Source organism: Drosophila virilis, chromosome 5 (genome assembly GCF_030788295.1).
Source record: "Drosophila virilis strain 15010-1051.87 chromosome 5, Dvir_AGI_RSII-ME, whole genome shotgun sequence".
NCBI classification, from domain to species: domain Eukaryota; kingdom Metazoa; phylum Arthropoda; class Insecta; order Diptera; family Drosophilidae; genus Drosophila; species Drosophila virilis.
The window spans coordinates 26,150,140-26,156,629 of record NC_091547.1 but is presented as its reverse complement, the minus strand read 5'-3'; positions in this window follow the sequence as shown (position 1 = coordinate 26,156,629).

Here is a 6,490-nt window from a genome sequence, read left to right as displayed (position 1 = left end):
GATTACTTACTCCGTTTCCAAGCAATCGATACAAATCGACATCGACATCCTGTTTTTTTAGCAAATTGGGTAAAAATTAAGAGCTAGAGTCTCCAAACATGATATGTTGCTACTAGAATATTATATATATCTCAAGTATCTTTCATACCTATTTATACCTATCGCCACCTCCCCCCTTCCACAACACAGCTATAAATCAACTTAATTACCCAACCTTAAATGCTACCCACTTAAAGCCACAATTTAAATGCAATTAACTTTTTCAGAATACACAAATATTCTATGGTACAATAACAGCATGGTAATTGCGTCGGGAGCTCCCGACTAGAACCTCTTGCTTATCATAAGTACATAGCAAGTAATGCGGTCAGTTGCGAGTTCGAACCCTGCCAAGGAAACCTTTTTTCTTAAATTTATTTGTTGTTGGAATAAAAGGGTTCAGGGTATTCCTTAATCGGGAGCTCCCGACTAGAACCTCTTACTTCTTTATTGTGGTCACCGGCTTGAGTAGCTCTACTCGTAATGATTTTAATGTTTTGTTGCCCATATTTTTAAAAGATTCAATTGAAATTAACCTAAATATCTTTTCGCTCGATACCTGTTTGAGTTGGATGATCTCATTTCTTCTTCTTCTTCTTTTTCAAGCCTTTGGAAAAACTGACCTAAGTCAAATGTTCCATTGGTGTACAGATCGCTAACATCAATTCTTGTTATAATTTTTCTTCCAGGCTTGAAGAAACATATATTGTTTAATATAAACAATACCTCTACTTTTCGTACTTCGTCATTACAAGTAAATTCATATACTTTTGGCTAAGAAGCGTTCTCAAGAGTTTGCATAGGCAAATATATTGTTTAATATAAGCAATACCACTACTTTTCGTACTTCGTCATTACAAATAAATTCATATACTTTTGGCTAAGAAGCGTTCTCAAGAGTTTGCATAGGCAAATATATTTTTTAATATAAGCAATACCACTTCTTTTCGTATTTCGTCATTACAAATAAATTCATATACTTTTGGCTAAGAAGCGTTCTCAAGAGTTTGCATAGGCAAATCTACTTGATCTTTTGCTGCGCAGGAGTTTTTCTGTTTACTTTGGATATTGTTATCCGGGACAATACATCGGCTACGAAATTATCTCTGCCTCTTAGGTACTGTACAGTGAACTGATACTCTTCTAAATCTAGTCTCATTCTCGTTAATTTTGAAGTTGGGTTTACCATTGAAAACAGATATGTTAATGGTCAATGGTTTGTTTTAATTGTGAAATGTTGACACTATATGTATGGTCGAAAATGCGTTATTGCCCAGTGGATTGCTGCCAACATTTGTTCGGTTGTACTTTTATTGCTTTATCCTTTTGTAAATGAACGAGAAGCATACGGGCAATTGTTTATCTCCATACTTTTCAGTCAAAACTGCTGCGCAGGCTAGTTTACTTGGTTTACTTATTTGCTTCTTTGCAAAAATTTGGGTATTTTAGTAAAGTAGGGTTCATAAGAGCTTTTTTTAAATATGCGAAAGCTTTTTGGCATTCATCGGATCACTCAAAAACTCTTCAAACTTTTTACATAATCTTGTTATGTGACGTAAATAATCTGCAACGTTTTTTATAAAACGTCTGTAATAATGACCACATATATTTTGTCATCTGGCAAAATACCTTGATCCGTACACTTATGACCTAGAAAAGTCACTTTGTGAAGGTTCTAATCCAAAAAAGCGATGGTCATCATTCTTCGAAAAGAATTAGGCGCTATTTTTGGACCATTTGGTAACGATAAAACGATAGGAACCATTGCTCGTTGAAAAAGACGCTAAATTTCTAGAATTTTCATCTAATTCTATTTGGTGAAAACCGGACATTAAATCTAAGCATGACAAAATTTTTGATCTGCCTGATTGATCGGGAATATTATCTATTCTCGGGAGTGGAAATTTGTCAGATAAGAGTTTTTATAAATTTGACGACAGTTTATAACTAAGCGCCATCTCTTGGTATCGGAACAAGGTAATCCCCTTTATGGGACAAGAAGTATAGGGCTGTTATATTCCGATACAGACGTTTCTACAATTTTATCCGAAATAAGTTTTTCGACTTGATTATTAACTTCCACTTTATGAGTAAGAGGAGTTTTGTAGGTCTTAATGTAAACTGGCTCAGTATATTTTAGTCTTAGTTTCTGTTTATAAAACTTATTGGTTGTTGTGGTTTCGGTTTTGAGTCCGAGTATGCCTGTATACTTGGTGCAGAGATCTTTAAATTGTGTTTTGAATAATGGGGAAAAGTTCTTTTTTAGTTTTTTCATCTCCGTTTCTTGGCGATCTTTGCAAATTTCATAGACTCTATCATAGTGACTTAGCTTTTAAATCCAAGGTCGTTAAGATTTACTATCTTTATTGAATTTGTTGTATTTAAAATTCGGACAAATGTTTGTTGATTATTGGAAATAATATTTCCAATGAATATTACTTTATCAATTTCTTGATTTGAAATGAAAATATTATTTTCTCGCGAAACAATATTGATTTGACGGACTACTTCAGAACGAGCTGGAAGTATTGTGGCATTATTATCACAAGTGTGAGTTATTGGTAGTTTTATTGGAAAATTTAAATTATTTGGCCGAAGTATTAGAGAATCACATGTTTGTGTGAAATTTAATTGGCAAGTATACTTTTTTGGAATGACATATATTCAGGTAAATAATTCTACGAACGCTCAACCTTTAGAAAGAACTGAACCTTCACGGATTCCAGATATTTGAGTTGATATATTTAAATTAATGATTTCAAATGCCGAGTCGATCTAGCCATGTCCGTCTGTCTGTCCGTAGAGACTTGAAATTTTAGATGTAGGTGCTTCTAGTGCCTGCGCAGATCGACTTTGTTTTCGATAATCGATAACTTACTCCGTTTCTAAGCAATCGATAAAAATCGATATCAATATCCTGTTTTTTGGGCAATTTTGGTACATAATAAGAGCTTGAGACACCAACCTTCACATATAACTTCTAATATAGAATATATATGTATATGCATTTGATGTTGGAAGAAGACGGTTGAGGGTATCCCCTAGTCGGGAGGTCCCGACTAGAACCTCTTGTTTATTATAAGTAGCTATGTAGCAAGTAATTCGGTCAGTTGCGAGTTCGAACCCTGCCAAGGAAACTTATATTTTGAATATATTTGGTGTTGGAATAAGAGGATTCAGGGTATTCCTCAGTCGGGAGCTCCCGACTAGAACCTCTTACTTCTTTATTGTGGTTACCAGCTTGAGTAGCTCTACTCGTAATGATTTTAATGTTTTGTTGCCCATATTTTTAAAAGATTCAATTGAAATTAGATTAAATATCTTTTCGCTCGATACCTGTTTGAGTTGGATGATTTCATTTCTTCTTCTTCTTCTTTTTCAAGCCTTTGGAAAAACTGACCTAAGTCAAATGTTCATTGGTGTACAGATCGCTAGCAAAAATTCGTGTTATTCTTTTCTTCCAGGTTTGAAGAAACATATATTGTTTAATATAAGCAATACCACTACTTTTCTTACTTCGTCATTACAAATGACTTCATATATTTTGGGCTTAGAAGCGTTTTTAAGAGTTTGTATAGGCAAATCTACTTGATCTTTTCCTGCGCAGGAGTTTTTCTGTTTACTTTGGTGCATGGGAGTGACTTTAAGGACCTTAACTTATAAATCGTTTAGTTCAGATATTGTTATCCGGGACATTGCATCGGTTACGGCAAGCGGACGGATCACGGCTAGATGCCATACGGATAGTGGCTGCGTGCCTCTACTAATAATTCTGGACTTTTTCCGTGCGATAGGTACGACGATACAGCACGATAGCGAGATGATGCTAGTAACGCCAGAAAAACTGGGAATTAGAGAAGGGGCGACAGGTTCTGTGGAGCTGATCCCGGCGGCAAGGTTGGGGATTCGGAAAGGTGACTCGAGTTTTCCCGCAGTATGCGTTGCCATCAACGACACGAAAGACACGGTAGCTCTGGAAAAAGATTTATCTGGCCGACGCTGAGAAGATCGTCGCTTCGTTTTCGAAGTACATTGAGCGAAAATGTTCATAACTTACGATCGACGCAAAGTGTTTGTGCTTTATCCATGAAATGCATGCTTTATTTATATGATATGTTACCATAGATACTAAAGATTAATTTTACAGGAAGATTTAAGATTTAAATAATTTTTACACAAGGCGCATCTTGTGCAACAACTACGATAAGAAAACAGCACATATAGATTAATCTCACATCTGTTTTTGAACATCGTATGCTCGAGAAAAGTTCGTGTCCCACTTGCGTGCAAGCACCTTTGGTTGTATGCGTGAATTATACATGCATAAGAACTTTAAAGTGTGTATGTATGTGTTCGTATTCACTACTCTGGCTTTTGCTGGCAAGAAATTAATATTGTTAGTTTTCTAGCGCAGATCATGACCTATCCCAAATGTTTGTTGATAGATGAATGCATTTTGTGTACTGAGGTTGGCTCCTTAGAAATTATGTATTTCTAAGTCGATGCAAATATTAATATAATTTCTTAAAATTAAATTAATATTATTACAAAATTAAACAAATTTAGAAAAGAGCTATACCCAAAAATTCAGGAGCACGTCTCACAGGTAAAAATGTTTAGAATAAAAAAAAGTAAATCAGCCTAAAGAATATGAAATAGAGGAAACGGTATTTAGAAAAGAAAACCGACGTAATAAAATGACACCCAGACTTAGCAACAGGAGTGACACTAACGAGGGCAAAAACCCAAAAAATAGACAAATCTAAATTAAGATGAATACAAAGGAAATAAACGACAAAAAAATAATAAAATGACCGAACTTTACTGACTGATTCAAAGAAAAATGAAACAATTAGAAAATAGAATTAAAAGTCTTAGACCCATCAAAAGGCACCGAAGAGGTATTCCGAGGACAACATTAAGTTAGACAGAGACATAATAAAAGTAAAAGAAGAAAACTAGAATTATACAAACAATATAACAAGGCAAGAAGAATTCAATAATGAAATACTAATAAGACTTACAAATATATCAACGTATATCAACGAAGAACAAGAAACAATAAATCACTTTTTAAAGAATTATTAAAACACAATATTTAAAGATCTAAACATAGAAAGTAAGCAAATACCGCTACTACAGTATATGTATAGGATAAGTTTCAATAAAGATATACTACATGGACATTTGAACAATATTGCAGAGAGTATCTTACTCTCCAAATTAAAACTGCTCCCTAAGTTTATAATAACGAACGAAGAAATTAATAAAATAACGAAAGTTAAGTTGACTCAACTTAACAACAAGAACAAACAATCAAATCCTTAATAAAGATACCTATTCTAAGTAATGAAGAATTTAAAATGTATCATAGAATACCACTACCTAAAACGAAACGCAAGTTATAATAACACCCAAATATGTAATACACAGTTGAGAGTGATTGACGTGTTTTGCTTGTGCTCCAAGACTTTTATATATTTTTGCGCTTTAATCCTGCTATTTACTGCTAAATTTTGCATTTTTTGGTGCCTTATTTAAAAAGCTTTTATAAATTGTGCAAAGTGTTATCTAATGTGCAGCATAAGTCTGTTAACTATTGCATTTATAAAACATGTCGTCAGTTCCACGTTGTTGTTATTGCCTATTTTGATTCTTCTGCTTTGGTGCTCCCCTGTGCATACACTTGTACGTGCGTGCATCGCGCTTTCCCAAATTGTTTCTATTGGCTTGCGTTGGTCGTGCCCAGAATGCATTGACAAACAAATTGATTTCTCCAGAATGTTTAATTCTGTGACACAGCTTAGCAGCTCTCGAGTAATTCTGACTCGAGTTTCGAGTTGCTTGGCAAATACAAATTCCAATCGCCGGTTGGAGCCTCAACTTTTGCAATTGCGCTCTACGTCTGTTTAGACACCTACGCCTTTCTTGTCCCTTCCTAGCAACTTGGATGTATCTCCAATGTTGTCTTTATCGCCTTCTCCAAGCGACTGCCCAATTAGCCCTGTTTCAACCCCTGTCGTAGACCCAGTAGAGCCCGTACCTGATTCCGTCCCAGTTATCCAAGCTACCTCAGCCCCGTCAGCTCCTGGCCGCAAAGGTAAACCTACGCGCAATCTTGCCCACATTGTTAAAAATAATCATTGTGCCTCGTTAGCTCCTCCAACTCCTGTATTACCAGCAGCCCCACCAGCGCCTACTTTAACGGTAGTTGCCCCTCGTAGGCAAGTTTTTGTGCCTCGACTTTCGTCGGACACAATTTCTGAAACATTGACAAAACTTAATTTAATTTCTCCACCCTTCGTGAAATATCATCATTCAAAATAAATGTTTTACATCATTAGTTCCTAATCATTTGTGATCCCAAATGTTGGCCGTCACACATGATTGTTCACGACTTCAAGCCTAACAAGTAAGAAGTTCTAGTCGGGAGCTCCCGACTAGGGGATAC